This window comes from Zootoca vivipara, chromosome 16 (genome assembly GCF_965207765.1).
Source record: "Zootoca vivipara chromosome 16, rZooViv2.hap1.1, whole genome shotgun sequence".
NCBI lineage: Eukaryota > Metazoa > Chordata > Lepidosauria > Squamata > Lacertidae > Zootoca > Zootoca vivipara.
The window spans coordinates 12,050,050-12,075,021 of NC_142599.1; the positions used below are offsets into that span (position 1 = coordinate 12,050,050).

At 46.1% G+C, this 24,972-nt stretch overlaps 1 protein-coding gene across 42 annotated transcripts in view; it reads left to right on the forward strand.

Moving 5' to 3' along the window:
• ARVCF (ARVCF delta catenin family member) overlaps window positions 1-24,972 on the forward strand; it is a 552,351-nt gene that overhangs the window by 367,708 nt on the left and 159,671 nt on the right. For 5 of the 42 annotated variants that reach the window (XM_088659530.1, XM_088659540.1, XM_035098134.3 and 2 more), the window contains exon 1: window positions 8,521-8,686. The exons of 36 other annotated variants lie outside the window; for them this stretch is intronic. The gene's annotated coding sequence lies outside the window, so the exon portion shown is untranslated. Of the gene's footprint in view, window positions 1-1,702; window positions 1,892-8,520; window positions 8,687-24,972 lie in introns of those variants that run through there. One more of the 42 variants, XM_060269760.2, reaches the window with a different exon arrangement.

The window sequence follows — 24,972 nt, forward strand, 5'->3', positions numbered from 1 at the left end:
GGCACATCAGATTATGGATGGAAAGCAGATGAGATATCTTAAACATGGGCCATTAGAATATCGTGCCAAATTAAGATTGGATTTCAGTCAAGGGTTTGGGGATTCTCACACAAACAACCTCATCATGAATAGGGTCCTCTTCGGGCCTCAGTTGCTCAGAGCCAGTGTGGTGTAGTGGTTAAGAGCGGTAGACTCGTAATCTGGGGAACTGGGTTCGTGTCTCCGCTCCTCCACATGCAGCTGTCTCTCAGCCCCAACCACCTCACAGAGTGTTTTTTTGTGGGGGAGGAAGGGAAAGGAGAATGTCAGCCGCTTTAAGACTCCGTTGGGTAGTGATAAAGCGGGATATCAAATCCAAACTCCTCCTCCTCCAGAGCTGATCTACATTGGCTGGTCTTGGTGGTGTCCCCAAATTTAAGGATATTCAGAAGCCAAAGGCACACTTTTTTAGCCAGGCTTTTGGCAATAACCTTATTGTTGTTCATCTGTTAATGGATTTATTGCTGTGATGTTGTTACAGTGATTCGTTTATTAAGCCAAAACTCGCCAGAGACCTTTGCAGACCTTCCAAGTGTCCCTCTTTTCCAGGGACAGCACCGGATTCATAGAACCTGTCTCTGATTTGATCTAGTCAAAATCTTCCCTTTTCCTGGCCTAGCAGTTTTAAAGCATATTATAAGCACTGAGCTGAAGGTCCGGAATTCAAATGCTAGCTCAGTCCAGAACCCACGAAATCACAATCCCAGTCTCCCGCCCACCCCTATCAGCAATATGAGTTTGTCATTCTGGTGTAGTTTGTAAAAAAATTACTGAATGTCGAAACGTTTTGAGCCATCAGGGAAATGGCATTATATAAATATTCAACAGTTATTACTGTTATTGTTTCCCAGACAGTTCTGACACCTTGCATGCATCCGTGTGTCTTTTGTTACTGTAAGATCTCCTGTTTAACTGAAAAGATATTTACAAGCATTTATGTATTTAGAATGTTTCATATGCTGTTTTTCAGCAAAAGGTTCTCAAAAGAAGGATGCGTGTTGGGGGAAAATGGGCTGCAATTTAAACATTCTGGGAAAATCCTAATCCTGGGTTGTATGCTGGAATTAATGAGTGTGCTTAACTTAGATCCAGTCATTCCAGTGGGTCTACTCGGTGTGTAGAATTCAGGTGGCTACAACCCAACATAGTATACTCGCATTGTAAAGATACCATTTTCTTTTGCGTGAGATCTGTGTGCGATATCCAAGGGATATAATTCAGTGGCGATATCCAACGGACTTAATCTGTTGGTTTCAATGGAGTCCGGCTTCCCGCGGGTTATCACTCTTTCTCTGTGAAATCTGCATGCATATTGTGCACTAAAATGTTTGCTAAGCTGCATTTACAGGTATATTATATCCCTACATCCAGGAGCATCTTAGCTGTGGAAATTATTAGTTACCCAACGATAGCTGTTGAAATGATTTCATAAAGTCAGCAAAAAGGGGGCTTTTCGTCCAGCCAACAGACCCAGCAGGTTTAATGCACTTGGACAAACTGCAGCACTCTGCAAAATATTATGGATCCAGAGAGAGAGAGGGAGAGAGAGAAAGAAAGAGAATGTGTACTAATTAAATATGCCCATGAGGTTTGACGTGTCTTGAAAGATAATAACAGATAAAGAATGACAGTGCTGGATTGTGGAGAGCAGGTTTGTCCTGTTGCGACAGGGGCAGGTCTCTGCTTCTAAAAGGCGGACAATGCCTCTGTTTCAAGGTTCTTGTTCATAATCTTAAACAGAATGACCGATTACCCTTTCGGATTTCCTTATGGGCTGCGTAGGTGTGAGATGGGGGTTCTGTGCTCCCCAAGGATACTTCCAAACAATCCGTTTATTCATCACTAGTTACAGGTAGGTAGCCGTGTCGGTCTGACGTAGTCAAAACAAAATTTTTTAAAAAATCCTTCCAGTAGCACCTTAGAGACCAACTAAGTTTGTCATAGGTATGAGCTTTTGTGTGCATGCACACTTCTTCAGATACACTGAAACAGATTTCATAAAGTCAGCAAAAAGGGGCTTCTGTTTCAGTGTATCTGAAGAAGTGTGCATGCACTCGAAAGCTCATACCTATGACAAACTTAGTTGGTCTCTAAGGTGCTACTGGAAGGATTTTTATTTTTATTTTTTATTCACCGTTCGTCCAAATTTACTTGCAAAGAGATCAGGCGACGTTGGCTATCCATCGAGCACTCATCCTAGTCTGTTTGCGGGGAGATTAGATGAGGTTGACTTATTTACTGAGCACTCGCCCTAATTTGTTTGTAGGGATATTAGATGATGTTGGCTATTTCTGGAGCGTTCCTTCTGATTTGTTTGTGGGGAGGTCAGATGATGTTGTGTCAAATTAAGCCTTATTCCATACTTTCCAGTGCATTTTCCAGTCACTTTCCATTGCAAAAAGTTCCCTTTGTGAGTTTGTTTATATGCACAGGTTCAGGACCAATTGTTCTACCTGAATTTGCCAGTATGTGATTGAATCCCACCTGAAAACCGCGACAGTCTGAAAGCCCTCTGAGTCTCATAGCCTGCCTCTGGCAACCGTACCAGGAAACACATGCATGTTTAACTTATTCTTTTCTCCTTTTCACCCCCCCCCCCCATCCTGACTTTCATAATCCCATCCAACACCTATCTATGCAATTTTGTTTCACTTGGGGGGAAACCAAAACCCAAAAACCCACTGCTTGTTTTCTCTTCCTTGTTCTGTCCCAACCTGTTGATGATTCATCCCAATTTGATAACCAGCCCCTTCTTAAAAGTAAAGGTGAAAGGCCACAGCCCTTAGTGAAAGAATTCAAGCCCCAGATAACACGCTGTAGTGCTAACCTACATGCTTGGTGAAGGAAGTTTACAGAAGCGGCAAAGGAGGGTGGGGGGAAAACATCTCAGAGAAGGTCAAGCTTGTTCATGTTGAAGCTCCCGTTCAGACAAGTCTAGCCTCAGGGAAGGAGATGTAGCTCTGTGGTAGAACATCAGCTTTGCCGGATTTAGGTTTGAAGAGGCCCTAAGCTACTGAAAGTAATGGGGTCCTTTATATGTCCAGCTGTCCTTTGTCAACAGCAAATTGTCACTGTTTTTTGTGTTGAATATATACTCTTTGGTAATTTACGGACCTAATAGGTATCTAAAGCCATTTGCACATGCGGAATGTAGTCACCCTATGTATAGAAATGAGCAAACCAGTGATATTTTAGGGAGCAGGCTAGCAGGCCCATTACTTACATTATAGGAGCCTACACAACACAAAACACTGTTTTTTTATCTTATATTTTTGGAAATGTACATCCAGGTTTTTTTTCCTTTAATTTTTTTGGGGGCCCCCAAGAGAGTGGAGCCCTAAGCCAGGGGTCCCCAGACTTACCCGGCTTTGGGCCAGTGCCCGCCGCGCGATCGGACGCGGCACAGTGGCACGCTTCCGGGTCGGAAAAATCGCCGAAAATCATTTGTGCGCATGCGTATGGGCCTCCCCCAACCCAGAAGAGCACCGGAAATGACCTCTTCTGGGTCGGGAGAGGCCCATACGCATGCGCACAAATGATTTTTTCCGATCTGGAATAGCGCCGCCGCACTGCGCGCTGTAAGAGCGGGTGGCGGCAGCGGGCGGCGGGGGTTGTCGCGGGCCGGATTGGGAGGCCATTTGGGCCGCATCTGGCCCGCGGGCCGTAGTCTGGGGACCCCTGCCCTAGGCTATAGCTTGTTTGGCTCGTACGTAAATCCGGCAGTGCATGCGGAGGGTCTGGGGATCAATATGTAGGGTTGGGAGGGAGCCTTGCTTGAAACGCTGGAGGGCTGCTGCCAGTCAGTGTACTGCAAGATAGAGCCAGATGGACCAGGCTTCTGACCTACTATAAAGCAGCAGGTCAGTTCCATAGCTGTCAACTTTCGGATTTGAAAATAAGGGATCAGCAGCAGCCTCACTTGTCCCGGGGACAGTCTACGGTATATCTAACAATCCAGGATAGCAGCGGGAAACGGCGCTAGAATAAGGGAATTTCCAGCAAAAAAAGGGAAGGCTGACAGCTGTGGCTTGGAATAAGGGAGTTTCCCCGCAAAAAAAAGGGGGGGCGGTGGACAGCTATGGTCAGTTCTAGCACAGGAAATCTGGAATGCAAGTTTGAAAGAAGCATGAACGGCTTTGGCTGTGCTGCCGTCCTCTGAGCTAGTGGTGGAAGTGATGGGGAAACTTTGGTTCAGTATGCATTTCTATGCAAACCTACCTAGTTTCTTCTTCCTGAAACTACATATGTCCGAATGGAAAGGCAGCTGTCCTTCGAAATCAGGGTGGATAAAAATCAATGCATTTTAAAATAAAAATAAAAATAAATCATATTTTTTATGTAAATCAGATTTTTTTATTTAAATCGGAATTATTATTTTTTAAAAAATGTTTTTGGAGGAAATATCTTTCTAAAGATAGTTTTCTATTTAAGTTACATTACAGTCCAAAGGCTATTCATCAGGAAATACAGTGGTACCTCGCAAGACTAATGCCCTGCAAGACGAATTTTTCACAAGACGAATGCGTTTTGCGATCTGATGGTGATCTGATGGTGACTCGCAAGACGAATGCGTTTTGCGGAAAATTCATCTTGCGAATCGCAGTTTCCCAAAGGAATGGATTGAAATTTAATTAATGCGTTCCTATGGGCAAAAAAAAAGAAATTTCAATGCATTCCTATGGGAAACCGCGATTCACAAGATGAATTTTTCGCAAAACGAATTGACTCATGGAATGAATTAAATTCATCTTGTGAGGCACCACTGCACAGATTTGTTTAAAGTTTTTCATGTGTGCTGAAACAAGTCAGTCTAAGATTTTTTTTAAAACCCCGTTTAACCACATCAGTTTACAAACATGGATATATATGCTTTAGTGTTTTTGTTTTAGTTAAATAAATTGTTTAAATTGTTATTAAGGAAATGATTGTTTTTCTCCTTCCAATAAAGCACAGCAGAAACGTTGTCCTAATATAAACAGTTAACTTATGAAACTTCACAATAATTTCATAATTATCTGCCTATGTATTTCTAATAGTGTAACCAAATCAGTAATTTTTGATATAACTGTAAAAACTACTCTGAACATCTATTATTCCAAAAATGAAACCTTCATCTGGTTGTAAATACTTAAGATTATACCAGCAAGAATGAGTCTTTCTGTAAAAAAAAAATGATTTGAATCAAGTCTTACTAGTGATTTGAATCGTGATTTAAATCAAATCCACCCTGTTTGAAATGCACACTCATTCGCATTTTTTACAACCCAAAAATGTGTGCATCTGAGGGAAGTGTGTGTAAAAATGGATAGCTGTGGAAATAACCTTTGGAGGTGTATAGGGAAGGGTCATGGCTCAGCGATGGAGCATCTGCTTTGCATGCAGAAAGTCCCATCCACAGCAATGCTAGGTGGGGCTGTAAGTGAGCCCTGCCTGAAACTCTGGAGAGCTGCTGCCAATCAGTGTGGTGTAATACTAATGTCAGGGGGTCTCCTTACAGAGAGCCCCCACCCATCATTTTCACCAGCTCATCACCCAGCGTCAGCATGAGCAGCGAGTCAGAGGAGAGGAATGAGGAAGTGAGCAGAGTGGAGAGAGGGCTCTCGTATGTTACAGAGCCATTGCAATGCTCTGAGGAAGAGCTAGGGGAGGGGGAGCTGAGACAGCCATCGGACACAGGGCGTCCGTTTCGCCTGATGCCTGAATTGAGGTGTGCCAGCACCCGTAGGGCAAGGGGGCGGCGTTTGAGGTCCCCATGATCTTATGCTGGGCGAGGACCAGGAAGAAGCCACTGTGAGGTTCTGATACGGACTGAGCAGTCATGTTTCCCGATACTCTTGCACTGTAAATAGCATACACAATAAAACCCTGAAAGAAGGGACGGAGTGGAGCATCTTTACTCATGAGTAGCCGCAACCCTCTCTGACAACTAAGTTAGATGTTAGCTAAAGTCTGGGCTCTTTTTCAGCGGGAACTCGCTGGAGCTCAGTTCCAGCATCTCTCAGGTGAGCACCATTGCTATTCCAAGAGAATGAGGGGGTGTTCATGGTGAGTTCCAGCACCTCGTCTTCTGGAAAAATGGCACTGGCTAAAGTGAGTTGTGTATTTCCAACAGGCTGCGAATGCTGTTGCTCGTTTAGTTGAAACTGCGCCATCCACAGGAGGGAATTGTTGCCAGACTTGTGGGGTGGGTGAGGAGGGGAGAAAACTCAATTCAGTTTTGTTTTTATAAGTGAACCTCCCTAATTCACACTTTCAGAAACAGGGCGCAAGCGGAAATGCAGCCATCCTTTGACATTTGCACTTCTCCGAATTTCGCAATGAGGTTCCCCAGCCAAGTAACAAGTGCAGTGTTGCCTATAGCAGGGCAAAGCGTGCATACAAATCCATCTCACTAGGGGGAATTGCTTTGCAAAATTTGTGTATTGCATGCAGACGTGAATATCCTATGATAAATTTGCAGATGGATTTTCGCGAGGATTTTAAAAATGAATCAAATTGCTAACTGATGTGGAAATTGGGTGTGTGTGTGTTTAAACATAAGGCTGGGGAAAACGAGAAACTGAAAGGCACTGGAATTGACAGATTTGCCAGTTATCTGTGGGGTGGCGTTTGAAGAAGCACAAAAGCACTTTAGCGAAAGAAATTATCAAAAGCACACTCCTCCCCATGGTTCAATGAGGACTTCACAGAGCATGTTCAGTGGGAATAGGATGCTTATTGTTGAGGGGAGGTAAACTGTGGGGTAGGAGAAGGGCCACATTCCCTTGTGAGCAACCTTGTGAGGGCCGCATGCCGTTGGTGGATGGAGCCATGAATGTAATTATTTGCCTTTGCGGAGTCATCCAGCTTCAACACACCCCTCTCTGCCCCCCATCCAGGCAAGCAAGGGGCACAATGACAGTTAAGGGCACATTCCAGGCCATTTGGGGTGTGGACTAGGGATAATTTCAAGGGCCAGGTAGAGAGACCTGGGGGCCACATCTCTGGACCCCCCCCCCAAATCCAGCTCTGAGGTTTCTTACTCCATGCTGTAAGGATTTTTAAATTCCTGTAGAGCACCTCTGCAGCACTTCCTCAATAGGACTTTAGTTTCTTCTCGAATGAAAAGCATTCTTGCCTTGATCTGGCTTCCCAGGTTAGCTTGGAATACAACTTTCTCTCTCTCTCTCTCTCTCTCTCTCTCTCTCTCTCTCTCTCTCTCTCTCTCACACACACACACACACACACACACACACACACACACGGATGAAACACTGACCCAATTGAGAGGGGCATGATTTCCACTCTAGCAACCTGAGTGAACATTTGGTGATGGATTTCTTGACTCCCAGCTCCTAATTTCCTCCTTTTCTAGGGAGGCTTTTTGCTGTTATCTTTTACTGTCCGGTTTAATACCGAAAGAACATATTGAGTGACCCAGCGTAGCTCTCCGAGACGAGAATTTAGATTGGTTCCTTAGGCACGAGCCCGGGCCTGTTCTTAACCTTATCTGTCAAGCTCTTGTTATCCGGGGCCAAAATGTAACTTGAGCGCTGCAGAAGCAATGAAGTTCAGAACAAGCTACTCAGGGCTAAACTGCACACGAGGCAGGGGATCTTTGCTGGCTGGCTGAAAGCAAAAAAGGCAGTTGGGTAGAGATTTAGATCAGAGGTGGGCTCTGGCGGATTGGGTATCAATCCTACCCAACCCTGCTCCATCTCCCCGGTTTAAGAGGAAGGGAGGAAAAACAACACCCAGGACCCCATGTTGTGTCTGTTAGGTTTCCCTCTCTGCTGCTGATAGCAGCTGTGGTGGAGAGGCAATTTGACCTGGAGGAACTGTGCAGGGAGAAAGCGTACATTGGCTCCTGGTACGTTTCCAAGCACCATTCAAAGTGTTGGTGCTGACCCTTAAAATCCCTAAATGGCCTTGACCCAGTATACCTGAAGGAGCGTCTCCACCCCCATCATTCTGCCCGGACACTGAGGTCCAGCGCTGAGGGCCTTCTTTCTGGCGGTTCCCTCACTGCGAGAAGTGAGCTTACAGGGAACCAGGCAGAGGGCCTTTTCGGTGGTGGCGCCCGCCCTGTGGAATGCCCTCCCACCAGATGTCAAGGAAATAAACAACTATCTGACTTTTAGAAGACATCCGAAGGCAGTCCTGTTTAGGGAAGTTTTAAATGTTTGATTCTATTTTTAATATTCCAGTGGGAGCTGCCCAGAGTGGCTGGAGAAACCCAGCCAGATGGGTGGGATATTATTTATTTATTTATATTATCACCCTGCATTCTGAAGGTCTCAGAATGTGGGTTTCAGAATCTGCAAGAGGGTACACTGGACGCTGGATCATAGAGCCACCCTCACACCGGCTTCACTTTGATTCCTAGACTAGACGGGGGAAAGCGTGAAACATGACCGACAAAGGAAAGAATTTGCAAATGATTCATTTGGTAGGGTTTTTTTTTTTTTACACATGTCTGTTGGCAGGCATGATGTCAGCAGCAGGTGGAGAAAGGTAGGGGAAAATTCCCTGTTGGGAGATTGTAGTAGTCGCCGGTATTTCGTAATCCCAACCAGTCTCTTGTGGCGTCTTTTGCTCCTATGTTCCGAAGGTGCTTTGGGAAAAGCGAAAGCTCTTTGAGGTGATTCTGGAATGCCACGAGCGGCAGGTAAGGAGGGCTGCGTCTCAAATGGGACGTGTTTTTTATTTGCAAAGATTCTGTTGATCCAGAGAGACTCGGGGCATTTGCTCCAGCAATGCTGAGCAGTACACATTAATGCAGGAAAGGAAGCAAAAAAGGGAATCTTGTTTTTCTTCCTGGATCAAGGTTGCTTTCTAAATTATCATCAGCATAGCTCCTTCATCAGCATAGCTCCTTAATTCAGTTTATGGATTTAGGGGGAAAGGTAGCGGTTGTTTTAAGTCTGTATCCTGCTCCCCCCCCCAAGGTGCTGCCAAATGAGGGGTTTAAGATCTAAGTAAACAATTAAATTTTTTTATTGATTTTCCTAAGAAGTGCAAGCACAACAAAAAGAGAGAAAACTACGGATAAAAAAAATGTAAACCTTAGAGTGTCACAGCCTGAAGGGATGAAAGTACAAAGGAGTGGCTCCACTCCGAAGGCATAATGAAGTATTGACTCATATAAAGATTCCCTTTGCGAAATAACAAAGATATGTAGAAACGAAAGTCTTCTCCACTTGCGAGTTCCATCCATTATTGAGAATAAAGGTTCGGCAAAGTCTCAGATGAGCCAGGCATTTGCATATTCTGGTGGCGCTGAGCAACCGTGTGCCTCCATATTCATATAAGAAATAAAATCATGTCATATGGGGGGAAAATAGATATCTATCATTAGAGCTCTGTCCTTTAGATACTTCTAGCTTATGAGATACTTGTTCCAGGAAGGCAATAACGCAAGAAACTTCTGTGATAGGGGCTGTCCTTGTTTAGATCCTTAACCTAGCATAGGATATAGACCAAGGGAAGGTAAAAGGGAAGCGGGTGGCGCTTTGGGTTAAACCACAGAGCCTAGGGCTTGCCGATCAGAAGGTCGGTGGTTCAAATCCCCGCGAAGGAGTGAGGTCCCGTTGCTCTGTCCCAGCTCCTGCCAACCTAGCAGTTCAAAAAAGCACAACAGTGCAAGTAGATAAATAGGAACTGCTGCGGGGGGGAGATAAACAGTATTTCCATGCGCTCTGACTTCCATCACAGTGTTTCTGTTGTGCCAGAAGCGGTTTATTAATGACCTGGAAAGCTGTCTGTGGACAAATGCCGGCTCCCTCGGCCTGAAAGCGAGATGAGCGCCCCAACCCCCCAGTCGCCTTTGACTGGACTTAACTATCCAGGGGTCCTTTACTGAGGTCCAGCACCGAGGGCTTTCTGGCAGTTCCCTCGTTGCGAGAAGCCAAGTTGCAGGGAACTAGGCAGAGGGCCTTCTCGGTGGTGGCGCCTGCCCTGTGGAACGCCCTCCCAACAGATGTCAAAGAGGAAAACAACTACCAGACTTTTAGAAGACATCTGAAGGCAGCCCTGTTCAGGGAGGCTTTTAATGTTTAATAGATTGTTGTGTTTTATTTTTCTGTTGGAAGCCGCCCAGAGAGGCTGGGGAAACCCAGCCAGATGGGCGGTGTATAAATAATAAATTATTATTATTTATTAATTATATTATTATTATTATTATTATTATTATTATTATTATTATTATTATTACCTAGACCAAGGGAGCAATCCTATCACAAGAAACTGCCCTAAAGCAGGCCTGCATAAATTAAACTAGTACGAAGGTGACATCGGAGCCAAACCCCGCCAAGGAGTGGGGCGCAGCTTTACCTAACCTCAAGAGAGGGGTTGCCAGGTCATGTGTCCGAGCTGAACTGACTTCAGATCCAGGCTAAGTCTGCCCTCACCATGCCTCCAAAATGGCCCTTTCTGGAGACTTACACTAACCCCAGCTGAGCCAGCTAGCTGAGCATGTTGCAGTGTGGTAGCTCCTGCTGAGATGGGTTTGGAGACTTAATGCTAGCTGAGCCAGAGACCTGCTGCCCCCTAAGCTGGCCATCCTGTTGCAGCTCATCATAAACTTGCCCCCTAAGTATATCCTCTTCAGAGATATACTGTAGAGTAAGTACAGCGGTACCTCGGTTTGCAAACACAATTGGTTCCGGAGGCCGGAGTTAAACTGAAGCGTACTTAACCTGAAGCGAACTTTCCCATTGAAAGCAATGGAAAGTGGATTAATCCGTTCCAGACAGGTCCGCGGAGTACTCAACCTGAAGCGTACTTAACCCGAGGTATGAGTGTAATTGGTTCTGGAAGTCCGTACTTAACCTGAAGCAAACTTTCCCATCGAAAGCAATGGAAAGTGGATTAATCCATTCCAGGCAGTCCGTGGAGTACTTTAACCTGAAGCGTACTTAACCTGAAGCGAACTTTCCCATGGAAAGTAGTGGAAAGTGGATTAATCCGTTCCAGACAGGTCCACGGAGTACTTAAACTGAAAATACTCAAACCGAGGCGTACTTAAACCGAGGTATGACTCTTTCTTTCTTTCTTTCTTTCTTTCTTTCTTTCTTTCTTTCTTTCTTTCTTTCTTTCTTTCTTTCTTTCTTTCTTTCTTAGTATTACCATTGGTAACAGAAGTGGCACTAAGTTCTCGGGCTCGGCTCCTCTTTGCGGGTTTCCCGCAGGAATCTGGTTGGCCGCTGTGAGAACAAGATGCTGGACTCGATGGGCCGTTGGCCTGATCCAGCAGGCTCCGCTTATGTTCTTATCCCCCGAGATAAATGCATACATGCTTTGCTTTGATGCTTCTTTGTGATTGAGCGTTCCAGCTTATTCCTTTTGCGCCCTGTCTGTCTAGCGGCAGCGCAAGGAGAGAAAAACAAACTCTTAAGTGAGCCGAGGTGCTGAAGGAGCCCCGAGAGACATATTTCTTGTCGAAATGACAAACTGCTCTTTCTGATCCTCGGGGGCGGTTTGTGTGGCAAAAACGCACGAGGCATTAGCCTTCCTGTAATGGAGAAGGAAAGAGGAGCATCAGGTTATTTCCACCTCCTCCTTGATTATTATTTTCATCGTCTTTTTTATTTTTTAAAAAAAACTACCCTTCCTTTTCAGAAGCAGCTTTCCAAAAGGTGACACTCGGCTCCTCCTTCACATTTCCCCCTGTTGCTTTCTCTCCTCTGTGCTGCAGTTCCTGGAGAGGTACCTTCCACCTCTTGCAGCGCTCTGGGTTTTGTGGGGAATGAGTTCAGCATCCATCATTCCAGTCCATCAGAAACAGTTGAGCACCAGTTGTACCACTCTTCCATTAGCGGAGGCGCTTCAGATTGTTAAAATGGCGTAAAAGCCCTCTTTGCCGACTTGGTCAGATGGTGCTGATTTCCGCGTTCTTATGAGGGGTTAATGCATGGCTGAACGCAGCCCCTGCGCTTCTCTCAGAGCCATACCTGCCAAGTTCCTGCCTGAAAAATAAGGGACCGGACCGGAAGTAGCAGGCCGGAAGTAGCGCTGCCGCCATTTTGGAACTGGGCGGAGCATGCTCAGAAGTGACTTTTGATGCTGCTCTGCCCAGTTCCAAAATGGCTGCCGCACCAGAATAAACCTGGGAAAACAAAAAAATCCGTTTTTTTCCGCTGGGAACAGCTGGAAAAACGGGGGTTTCCCAGGGAATACGGGAGACTTGACAGCTATGCTCAGAGCAGCTTTGAGAAATATCACCTGGGCCTTCCCTTCCTCCTAATAAATAGCCCTTGGTTGTGTGTCAAGGCCCCCAACCCACCCCCAGGAGAATAAAGACATAAGGACACAGAAATTTAGGTTAAATGTTAATGGGCAAAATTTATTTATTTTTTTAAAAACAATTTTTATTCAATTTTCCAAATGAACGAACAAAATAAAAACAAAACAATTTTTTTTAAAAAAAATACAATTCATCTTATGTTCACCCATCTCATTTCATTTCGCTCTGCCGAGCTATGACTTCCCTCCCTCCCGTCATTCGGCTTTATTTCTCACTCTTATCTCGCAGTTCCTTTTAATCCACATTTTAATCCAGGATTTATTTCAGTCCTGCAAGTGTCTTTAAACTTCTACAGTTCTTTTCCATATAGTCAATGAATTTACTCCATTCCCTTTGGTACTTTGTCTCTCCCTGGTCATGGATCCCGCAGGTCAACTTTGCTAACTCTGCATGGTCAATCATTTTCGTCTGCCACTCCTCAATCGTCGGTATCTCTTGTGATTTCCATTTTGGGGCTAATAAAGTCCTTGCCGCGGTTGTAGCATACATAAATAGACTCTGATCTCTATTTCCTCGCCTATTAGTCCCAATAGAAAAGCTTCCGGTTTTTTGGGAAAGGTATACCTAAACATCTTTTTAAAGTTAATGGGAAAAATTTAGGCCCCAATATTGGTTACAGAATGTGAGGGGTATTGGCTTAGGCATGGGCACCAACAGACTATATCTGACTCCTGCCCGCCTTGCAGGAAGTCTGGTAAGGGCAAACCTCCAGCACAGGGAGCCCCGCCAATGCGGATCAACACGAGCACCCCTGGGTTCCCGATGGGATTGTGGCATGGCCCTAGCCCAGGCATCCCCAAACTGCGGCCTTCCAGATGTTTTGGCCTACAACTCCCATGATCCCTAGCTAACAGGACCAGTGGTTGGGGAAGATGGGAATTGTAGTCCAAACCATCTGGAGGGCTGAAGTTTGGGGATGCCTGCCCTAGCCCCTCCCGGGCTTTTGACAAGATCCACACTCCCGGATTCCTTTAACGGAATACCCTTAAGCATGGAGGGGCAGGTGATGGCCGCACCTCCCCTCTCCCACACATTGCTATTCCAATACCTAACCACCAAACCTTACAAAGTTGTGACGATTGCTACAAGGTAGGCAAAAACCAAGTGGCTGGTGCCAATTTGCCAAGTGGAAAAAGTCCTACCAGGCCCCTCAACGGCGACCAACCAAAGTCCATAGCAAGGGTAATGACTCAGCCTGGGGAAAGGGCAGGAGGGCGGGAGATCCATGGCGTGAGGCTGGAAGAGGAAGCCTCAGAGTCGCGCACAGGCTTAAATCATCCCCGGCCACGCACCCCAGGTGAGCTGATTGGCTGCCTGGCATCCTGATGTGGCCAGGGTCTCCCCCAGCGTGATGTGGGACACCGTCCCGCCCCGACACTAAGGGGAGTGACTAGGGGGCCAGATCGCAACCCGGCCCCACCAGGAAGTGGACCCGATATAGGGCTGCCTGCCGTCCTGTATAATATGGGATCGTCCCGTATTTCAGTGTAAAACGCTACATATGCAAGTAGGACAGGTGTGGGGAATCTGAGGTTCCCCAGAAGTTGCTGAACTACAACTCCCAACATCCCTGGCCATTGACTATGTTTGCTGGGACTGATGGCAGCTGTTGCCAAGCAACATCTAGAGGGTTGAAAGTGACTAGGGTTTTCCTGGTCTATTATTCCACAATTGACAACCCATTGCACACACGCCACTGATATTTCCTTTCTGCCACCAGCAGATGCCTAGGAGAAATGTCCACCTAAGAACTTGTGTTGATTTAGCCGGCTCTAATTTGACAATGTGTCTCCAATATCCCTGGGTTATTCCCCTGGGATCTCTCCTCCAATTTATCTCTGAACTAAAAATCCAGCTCCGACAGTCCCTTGAGGAATCTGAACATACAACACAGAAGGGTTATCCTCTCTCTCTCTCTCTCTCTCTCTCTCTCTCTCTCTCTAGCTGCAAAGCATAACAAAAAGCTGTGCTCAGGTACCAGCAAGAAAACAAACCTTTCCAGCTGTGCTTGTCTTTTAAAATGGATGGACAAGCCAAAGGCTATGACAGCTGAATCCTGCCCATACTTCAACCAAAAATAAAAAAGGCTTAGACCTGCAACAAAACGTTGCAGTGTGGAGTACCCCTGCTCAGGCTGCCACCAAGCCAGCCATGCCCATTTCCCGACTACTCCATTCCAACCCACTTCCTCCAGTTTCCCATTTTTCTTCCTTGTCCAACACTCAGAATTCTACAGCCACCAAGCCTTGCTCAATGCTCATTGAGTTGTTTGCCACCCTTTTCCCGCCCCACAGTTCTTCTGTAGTTCAGCAAACCTTGGCATTACTCTCCCACTGTGTTCACCCTTCCTGAAGCCTCCTTCTTTTACATGGGCAGTGCCATTTTAGCTTTAAGTGTTGGCATGCAGGGAACTGAATTCATGAATGGTATATTTAGGGGAATGGTTGTAATTTCACAAACCTAGAGCGTAGTAAGAAGCAAAACATGGAAAATCAATTATCTCCCCCCCCCCACCTTTCTGTCCAACTTACTTACACCCTAGATGTTGACAAAGAGCAGCCTTCTGTACTTAAGGTTATAAATAATTTTCTGCTTTGAGGGTTTCCCCCCTAGGTATGGGCTTCCACAGAGATTTTTCCATGCAAAACACTGGGCTGGGCAGGGGGAGAGCAGGCCAATGTCTCACAAAAATTTAGAATAATAGTGTCCGTACATTTTCCTCATATCTCAGGTTCTACAAATGAGGGAAACCAATAAATAATCGTTTAAAAAATGCTGGAAACTTACTTTCTCTGTGGTTTTTTTAAAAGGAAAGCTGGGAATTTTTGATTTCCCTAGACATCCAAATGCTTAGATTTGAAGTTGGGAATGTGTTGAGCTAGCTGTGTCCCACCATTGGAATTTCTGGAATTCCAAAAATCCCCTCAGCCAATGTTCTCTCTGATATATCTCTCTTATCTTAACGCCACATCTTTTACATTAGAGGTTTCCAGCAGATTCTGTCCCTGGAGATTCTAGACTTGGATAAGCCATAACTTAGAAGCGCTTGACAAGATAGGCATTTGGCCAAGTGACTGGCATACAAAGTCTTTTCAGTCTGCGCCCATGTCACTGAACTCTAACTTGGGAGACTAGCATTGTGTGTACCGGCTCCAGAACCAGGGCCAGATTTAGGTTTGATGAGGCCCTAAGCTACTGAAGGTAATGGAGCCCTTTATATGTTCAGCTGTCCTTTGTCAACAACAAATTGTCGCTGTTTTTTTGTGTTGAATATACCGGTATGCTATATGGTAATTTATGGACCTAATGGGTATCTAAAGCCATTTGCACATAACGAAATACAGTATGTATTTTATCAAAGTAATTGTTGAACTGAAATACAGTTAAGAAGTATATTAATAGTGAAATACAATTAAGAAGAAGTATATTAATAGTGAAATACAATTAAGAAGAAGTATATTAATAGTGAAATAATTATTAAGATCTAACTGTATGTAGGTTTTATTTTATTTGTTTTTTATCTTACAGTTTCTAAATGTACATCCAGTATTTTTTTTCCTTTAATTTTTTCGGGGGCCCCCAAGAGAGTGGGGCCCTAAGCTATAGCTTGTTTAGCTTATATGTAAATCCGGCACCATCCAGAACATAAACAGAGTGCAGATGAAAACATTTACGAACAATACAGTCGTACCTTGGAAACTGAACAGAATCAATTCCAGAAGTCTGTTCGACTTCCAAAACATCCGGAAACCAAAGTGCAGCTTCCGATTGGCTGCTGTAACCTCCTACAGCCAAATCAGAAGCCGCGGAAGCCCCGTTGGATGCTCTGCTTCCAAAAATAGTTTGCAAACCGGAACAGTCGCTTCTGGGTTTGCGGCGTTCGGGAGCCAAAACGTTCGAGAACGAAGCTGTTAAAAAACCAAGGTACTGCTGTACTGAGAAAACTGCCTCTACCTGTGGATGAGATGAGTTTTCTCGAAACACATATACTACAAATCCATCACTTAAGAGGATCTGCTGAGATCTGGGGGTGATGAGATAATGCAAAGGAGTAGACGATTCTTAATATGTAGGGTTTTCCATTTTTGCAATTACGAACTGCTCTACCCCAAATCCCCTTGTTTTAAACAACTCATAAAGGTAAACAACCCCCCATTCTTTGGCATCTTGTTGTGCTACTTACGACATAGGACAGCTGGGCATGTAAAGGCACAATTACCTTCATTAGCTTTGCCTTAGGGCCTAATCCAGCCCTGCTAACTATGTACACTCTTGCCAAGCACGTTGCCTCTAATATTAATATTTTCCCTAATATAATGCTGCTTTTTTTTGCTATTCTTGCTAACACATGCATTTTACATAGAATCATAGCTGCCAGGTTTTCCCTTTTCTCGCGAGGAAGCCTATTCAGCATAAGGGAATTTCCCTTAAAAAAAAGGGAGAACTTGGCAGCTATGCATAGAATCTGCAGATTAGGAAGGGACCCAGGGGCTATCTAATCCAATCCCCTTCAATGGAGGAATCTGCTCACAGCTGTCCCTGTGTGGGCTCGAACCACCAACCTTGTGGTTAGCAGCCGGACACACTTACCCATTGTGCAATCTAAGCTTTGCATTTCTTGCAAATTTATGTACACTTTTCTCACCCTGTCTTGCAATGTTTGTTAGAAGTGTGGATTTTGAAGGACAGCTGCGTTTTGTTTCGTATATTGCTTTAAAAAGCGCGAACAGGGTAGATTCACCTCTAAACGTGAACGGAATCAAATTTCTCCCCAATCCCAAACTCCCTCACTGTTCTGTTCAAAACAAACAAACAAAACCCCATAAAGATCTTTTCCACATCACAATCCAAACTCAGCCATGAACAGACTCTTGAGTGGCAACAGTTCATTAATTAACACGTCCTGCGATTCAAATAACTGGGCTTGGCTCCTGTTTTGGATACCAAAACAAATCCCATTGGAGTGACTCCTCTCCAACTTCCTGGGTAAGAAGCCAGTTGAGCCTTGCAAGCGGAGAACATGTTGTGGGGTTTAAATCTAAGCCGCTCTGGTATGAGAGATGATTCCAATGTCCCCAATTCCATCTTGTGCCACAATGAAGTTCTCTGGCCAGCAAAAAAAATATCTTTGTCCTTCAAATCAGAGACAACTAAAGAGGAAGGGAGAGGAAACTGCTTTGCCTCCACATGTCTGCTGAAAGGAATCACTTAAGAACAGCAAGCCTTGCGAGAGTTATGTGGTCATGCCAAGGCAGTAGCATAGTCGGTGTGTGTGTGTGTGTGTGTCTGGGGGCATGGCCCCGGGTGCAAATTTATGAGGGCGTGCGACCACGTGCCCCCAAGACGGGCCCCTTCATTGAGGGTGGATATTCTATCTGGGCACATCCAACTTCCAAGAGACTGTGATCTACTCCCACTATATAGGGGACCCAGGTGGCTCTGTGGGTTAAACCACTGAGCCTAGGGCTTGCTGATCAGAAGGTTGGCGGTTCGAATCCCCGTGACGGGGTGAGCTCCCATTGCTCGGTCCCAGCTCCTGCCAACCTAGCAGTTCGAAAGCACATCAAAGTGCAAGTAGATAAATAGGAACCGCTACAGCGGGAAGGTAAACGGCGTTTCAGTGTGCTGCTCTGGTTCGCCAGAAGCGGCTTTGTCATGCTGGCCACATGACCTAGAAGCTATACGCCGGCTCCCTTGGCCAATAATGCGAGATGAGCGCGCAACCCCAGTCGGTCGCAACTGGACCTAATGGTCAGGGGTCCCTTTACCTTTACATACATATATATATATATATATATATATATATATATATATATATATATATATATAAACTGGCAGTGATCTACCCCATTGGATTGACCAGAGTTGTTGAGCTTTTTTGGGGAAAACCTTGGGGGGGGGGCAGGGCTCCGCGACCAACCATGATCGACCAGGGACACCCCACAATTGACTAGTAGACTGCGATCGACCTGTTGGACATCCCTATTCTAATATCATTATCATTATCTATCTTTATCATTTTATTTATACCCTACCTGCCAGGGGATTGTTGCGGCTACTATTGAGTAAAGACGCTCCAGCCTGCTCTCTCTTTAAGAGCTTTATAGTGCATACTATTTACAGTGCAGAGCCATCAGAAAACATGACTGCCTAGTCTGATTCAGAACCTGGCAATGGCGCTTGTCTGCTTTTGCGCCAGCATAATAGTCTGGGGACCCCAAAACGCCGCCCCTTTGCCCTACGTCTGGAACTGGGCACCGGAAGGGGATACGTACCTTCTCCCATCCCTTGGCTGGAGCGTTGCAAAGGCTCCGACACCATCCTGCGCTGCCCTTCCTCCTCTGGCCAGCTGGGTCGGTGTCGAGGCTCTGATACATCTGAGAGCCCCCTCTCCCCTCCGCTCCATTCCTCATTTCCTCCTCCTGACCCGCTGCTTGCGCTGTCAATGGGCAAAGTGCTGGTCAGGATGACTCCAACTGCCCGGGGAACGCAACATGAACAAACAGAGCCTGGACAGGGAGTCCCCCTGACACTAGGTTGTCCCAGCCACTCTGGGCAGCTTCCAACATATATAAAAACATGTTGTTGTTTAGTCGCTCAGTCGCCTCCGACTCCTCGCGACCCCATGGATCATAGCACACCAGGCACTCCTGTCTTGCACTGCCTCCCGCAGTTTGGTCAAACTCATGTCCAACCATCTCGTCCTCTGTCGTCCCCTTCTCCTTGTGCCCTCAATCTTTCCCAACATCAGGGTCTTTTCCAGGGAGTCTTCTCTTCTCATGAGGTGGCCAAAGTATTGGAGCCTCAGCTTCACGATCTGTCCTTCCAGTGAGCACTCAGGGCTGATTTCCTTCAGAATGGATAGGTTTGATCTTCTTGCAGTCCATGGGACTCTCAAGAGTCTCCTCCAGCACCATAATTCAAAAGCATAAATAAAACATAAAAACATAATAAAACATTAAACATTAAAAACTTCCCTACACAGGGCTGCTTTCACATGTCTTCTAAAGCGTGTATAGTTGCTTACTTCCTTGGCTCGGTGTGTGTGTGTGTGTGTGTCACATGACTCCATACCCTCCAACGCTTCTCTAATGAAAATCTGGACGTCCTCAGGAAAAGTGGGACATTCCGGGATCTAATCAGAAACCGGGATGGCTTCTGTAAATCTGGGACTGTCCCTGGAAATTGGGAGCATTTGGAGGGCCTGCAGTTTTCACCGTCTTCAGGGAAGAGGGGCTGATTGTTGAACTACACAGGGCTCTCCTAACAAACTTCCATTGGCCTTAACAAACTACGGCTCCCGTAGCTGCTTGGAATTGTATGAAACTGATTCAAATGTATGGTGCAGGTGTGGCCTAGGGCAGAATATTCTGGTTACCTCAAATAACAGTAAGATAGCAGTGCCACCCCAACTCAGCTTGGAAATTTGCTCTTGAAACTGCATTGCGAGCCAAGCAGGATTTTAATCTTCCAGTTTTTAGTTTTTAGTTTTATTTTTTTGACGGGAGACCATCTCTTCCAACGGATAGTGAGCTACTTTAGGAATGCAGATCCGTCCCAGAAAAGCTCTCGGGACTCACATTTCCAAGGCAGTCGCTGGATAAAACACTAGCTCACCAGTGCTCATTTAAAACCAGCATGCTCCAGTTTTGCAGGATGCTTATGTCTAAGTGCCAGGCTTTAAAGATTTGCTCTGCCCACAGGCAAGCCTGAATACAAAGTGTGAATTTTATTTTCATTCTAAACACGGTGGATTTTCTTTTGGGGGTGGAGTGGGGAGTGGAGAGAGAGAGAGAGAGAGAGACTCACAAAAAGTGCATGAAAAGAGTAGAAAAATATTCCTTTCCCTCCTGTTATTCTCCCTGGGTTTATTGTCACAAAACAGTTTTACTGCAGTGGGATTTAGAGCAAAGGATGAAAAGATTCCCAGTCTAGTACACCTCAGAATGGACCCTGATTTGGAAGACATTAGCATCTGTAATATAATCAGATATCCAGCGCGCTCGTATTCCAGAACATTGGGCGGATGCTTGGTGGTGTTGCTGGCAAGAAATGAAATTTCGGGACGTGAAATGCATTGGAGAGCCTGTGTGGTGTAATGGTTAAAGTGTTGGGCTAGGACCTGGGGGACCAGGGTTTGAATCCTCACTTGGCCATGACTGGATGACCTTGGGCCAGTCACTGTCTCTCAGCCTAACCTACCTCACAGGGTTGATGTGGGGATTAAAGGAGAACCAATGTACACCACCCTGAGCTCCTTGGTGGGAGGAAAATGGTGGGATAAAAATGCAATAAATAACTAAAAATATTGTGGCCACTTTCAGATTGCCTGTTTCTTGGGCACTCGTCCTGATTTGTTTGCACAAAGTTTTGAGGGGAGGAAGATAGGAAAGCAGCCTTATTGAGCCATCTAGTTCAGCTCTGCTCACACAGTGTCAGGATGTCAGGAATGAGCCAGCTCCAAGGGAAGGTTTGCAGCCAACTGCAGAAAACAGCCTTTCGGAACAGGGAGGCTTTGATGTTAGTCAGGGGGAAACCGGCAGCTGCAGACTGTGGTTCCTCCTGACCTTGATGGGCTAGCTAATAAGGCTGTAGCTGAGAGCAGGCTCGAACACAGCCAAAGCTCACCGGAAGCACTCACAGAAGTGAATAACAGCCTCTCAGAGCAGGAAGAGGTTTGGGCTGACCCACTAAGTCCAAGGAGTCGGTGAATGGGAGGGCTGATAAATAGGAAGCAAAACAAGAGACGCAATTTCTTCTGTCGATGCTTTGTTAGAGTCGTCAGGAGCTATCTGTTTGATTTTGCAATAAATCCTCCTTTTTAATTATCTACACTTACTGTGTTATCAAGCTAGGATCTTGGACTCCTGACACACAGACTGGTAGCGGCTCTCTCAGGATTTCAGACATTCCCAACCATACCTGGAGATTTTAGGGATTAAAACTGGGACCTTCTCCATGAGGAGCACCTCCACTGAGCCACAGCCCTTCCGGAGGTTAGATGATGCCAGCAGGGAAGTTTGCTGGGAAGTTAGGCATCAAGTGAATATTGAGAGTTGGTTGTTGTTGTTTAGTCGTTTAGTCATGACTGACTCTTCGTGACCCCATGGACCATAGCATGCCAGGCACCCCTGTCTTGCGCTGCCTCCCGCATTTTGGTCAAACTCATGTTCGTAGCTTCGAGAACGCTGTCCAACCATCTTGTCCTCTGTCGTCCTCTTCTCCTAGTGCCCTCAATATTTCCCAACATCAGGGTCTTTTCCAAGGATTCTTCTCTTCTCATGAGGTGGCCAAAGTATTGGAGCCTCAGCTTCACGATCTGTCCTTCCAGTGAGCACTCAGGGCTGATTTCCTTCAGAAAGGATAGGTTTGATCTTCTTGCAGTCCATGGGACTCTCAAGAGTCTCCTCCAGCACCATAATTCAAAAGCATCAATTCTTCGGCGATCAGCCTTCTTTATGGTCCAACTCTATTGAGAGTTGGTAAGAGAACCTTATTCTCCACACAGAGCAACAATTCCCAGAATTTCCTTGGGGAAAGGGATTAACCCCTGAACCACTCTGGGTACTGTAGCTTGGCAGTGTACTGTTAAGGAGAGTAATGGGGCTTCTAGGAACAGCTCTCAGCATCCTTAACAAACTACACATCCCAGGATTCTTTGCGGAGGAGCCAGGACTGTGCTTTAAGAAAGAATGAGACCGGGGGTGGGAGGTGGGGAGCAGTGGCGGAGCAAGCCGATTGGGCGCCACAGGGGCAGGACGAGCCAGAGCAGGACGCTCTGGCGGGGCCTCCGAGGAGTCTACCTGCCTCCTCCCACTCAGCCGCTCTACAGCTAAGGGGGAGGTGGCGGGCGGACCGTTTGGGGCAGCGCGGAGCCTGCGGGCGCCCAACCCACCGCGACACTCCCAGGAAAGACGCGGGCTTGGGCATGCTGCAGGCCCCGTGGTGAGTGCCACCCGAGATTTTGTCACCCCCCCTCAGTGGTGACACCTGCCCCCACCGCACCCCCCTTCCTCGACCCCTGGAGGGGAGGCAGGAAATAATAATAAATGTGCAATAGTTGCTGAGCAGCAAGAGAAACCTTTTTTAAAAAAAATGGGAACGTGAGCACAACAGATACTAAGCAAATGCGATTTTCAGAAATGAATTCTGAAAAGGAGTGCTGGGTTTAAATAACAAAAATGAACGGAGCAGTAAAATGGTTGAGGGGGCAAAATCCAATTTTTCCGTCGTAAAGGGTTGTGTGAGCAGCAAAGCTGAACAAACAGGATCCTCTTCCTTTCCTGGTCGGAATCTGGAACTGACAGGTGTTCTGGTCCCGGTCCGTCCCGGCTAGCATTTGCGGGTTCCTTCAGAGACATTTTCTAGGCGCCACTGTCTTCAGCTAAGACAGCGGCGTGCCAAGATTTGACGATGAAGAAGCCACATTTTAATAGATTGTTATTTTCCTTCCTGTCCAATTTCCGATTCCAGGGGCGGGTAAGGAGACAGAAGAGGCCTCATTAAAAGAAGGGGTGACTTTGTGTGTGTCCCGGTTTAAACAGGGCAGCGCCTATTGAAGAAGTCTGGGAAGGCTTTGTGACTGGGTTTATTGTTTGAGCTGACTGGGAGCTAAAACTCCCTGCAGGGTTAAACTCCAAAGCCCTTAATTGCGACACTCAGTATTCTTCCAAAATGTCAGTCTGTAGCTGTAAATAAAACTGTCCGTAACAAGGGCACCTTAGCCGGTTTTGTCTCAAAGGAGTTTTGAAAAACTACGTGTGGATTAAGAAGAGCGTTTTCTTCCCATGTGCTTTAACAAAGAGCATTCAAAGCTGGCGTCCCTGTTCAGCTGCGCAAAAAGACAACTTTGTTGATGTTGCTGCTGCTGCACAACAATGGATAGGCCTTACCTGTCAACCCTGCAATGTGAGGGACGAGGTGGGGATCTGCCAGGGAATATAAGGGCAGAGCACCAAGGAATGAAGGACATTATCAAACACTCGTGAAGGTTATTGAGAAGATGATATCTAGTGGAGAGAGAGCTTCTGCTTTGAATGCACAAGGACCCAAGTTCCCTAGCATCTCCAGTAAAACCTTGTCTGGAATCCTGGAGAGCTGCTGCCTGTCAGTGTAGCGAATACTGGGCTAGATGGAGCTCTGGTCTAAACCATTGAGCCTTGACTCATACAAAGATTCCCTTTGCGAAATAACAAAGATATATAAAAACGAAAGTCTTCTCCACCTGTGAGTTCCATCCATTAGTGAGAATAAAGGTTCTGCAGAGTCTTAGATGAGCCAGGCATTTGCATATTCTGGTGGCGCTGAGCAACCATGTGCCTCCATTTTCATATAAGAAATAAAATCATGTCATATAGGGGGGAAATAGATATCTATCATTAGAGCTCTGTCCTTTAGATACTTCTAGCTTATGAGATACCTGTTCCAGGAAGGCAATAATGCAAGAAACTTCTGTGATAGGGGCTGTCCTTGTTTAGATCCTTAACCTAGCATAGACCAAGGGAAGGTAAAAGGGACGTGGGTGGCGCTGTGGTCTAAACTTCTGGGCTTCTTGGGCTTGCCGATCAGAAGGTCGGTGGCGAAGGAGTGAGCTCCCATTTCTCTCTCCCAGCTCCTGCCAACCTAGCAGTTCAAAAGTACACCAGTGCAGGTAGATAAATAGGTACTGTTGCAACAGGAAAGTAAATGGCGTTTCTGTGCGCTCTGGTTTCCGTCACAGTGTCCCGTTGTGCCAGAAGCGGTTTAGTCCTGCTGGCCACATGACCCGGAAAGCCGTCTGTGGACAAACGCTGGCTCCCTCAGCCTGAAAGCGAGATGAGCTCTGCAACCCCATAGTCGCCTTTGGCTGGACTTAACCATCCAGGGGTCTTTTACTTTTAATTTACCTAGATGGACCAGTATAAGACAGCTCACCGTGACCCCTTTGTTGTTTGGAGAAGGGCTGTAACTCAGTAGCCTAATAGATTATCACCTGCCGTCCATGCAGAAGGTCCCAGGTTCAATTTCTCACATCTTCCAGTAGGGCTGGGAGTGACTCCTACCTCATACCCTAGAAAGACAATGCCAGTCATGGTAGACAATACTGAGAGGGACGGATCCAGTGTCCTGGTGTGGAGTTGAGCGGCAGCTCTTTCCTCGCTGAACCACTAGGACAGCTCAACTAGTGGACTCTGGTGCCTTTTTTATTGTAGGTTGTATTTTTGGCTGCAAAGCTTGGTTATCCACATATACCGGGACAGGCCACTTCAGATCTTGGTTTTCTGCACTTGGGATTTGTCAAGGCGCATCAGTTGTGGAGGATTGAGCCCACCGAGCAACGTTCAAGGCAGCCCATTCCTTACTTACAGATGCTCTAAATAAGAACTGGTAGGCTTATTGTGAGCAGCAAATAGCTTTTAAATATGTAGAAATGGCCTTTTGTAAATAGGTAATAAATGACACCTTTGAATGAACTCCACTTACCGGCGTTATTTAGAGCTTCTGCAGGGTGGCCTCTGCAGGCGAGAGCTGACCCTCTTTTCTGTTCAGTTCAGTTCCTTTCCTCCCCACTGTCTTAACCATAATGTATAGTGATTCATGTTTACAATCAAGCGCTACAGAAGGAAGTAAAGCTATCGCCATAATTAAGCGAACAAAATTAAACCAGCCCA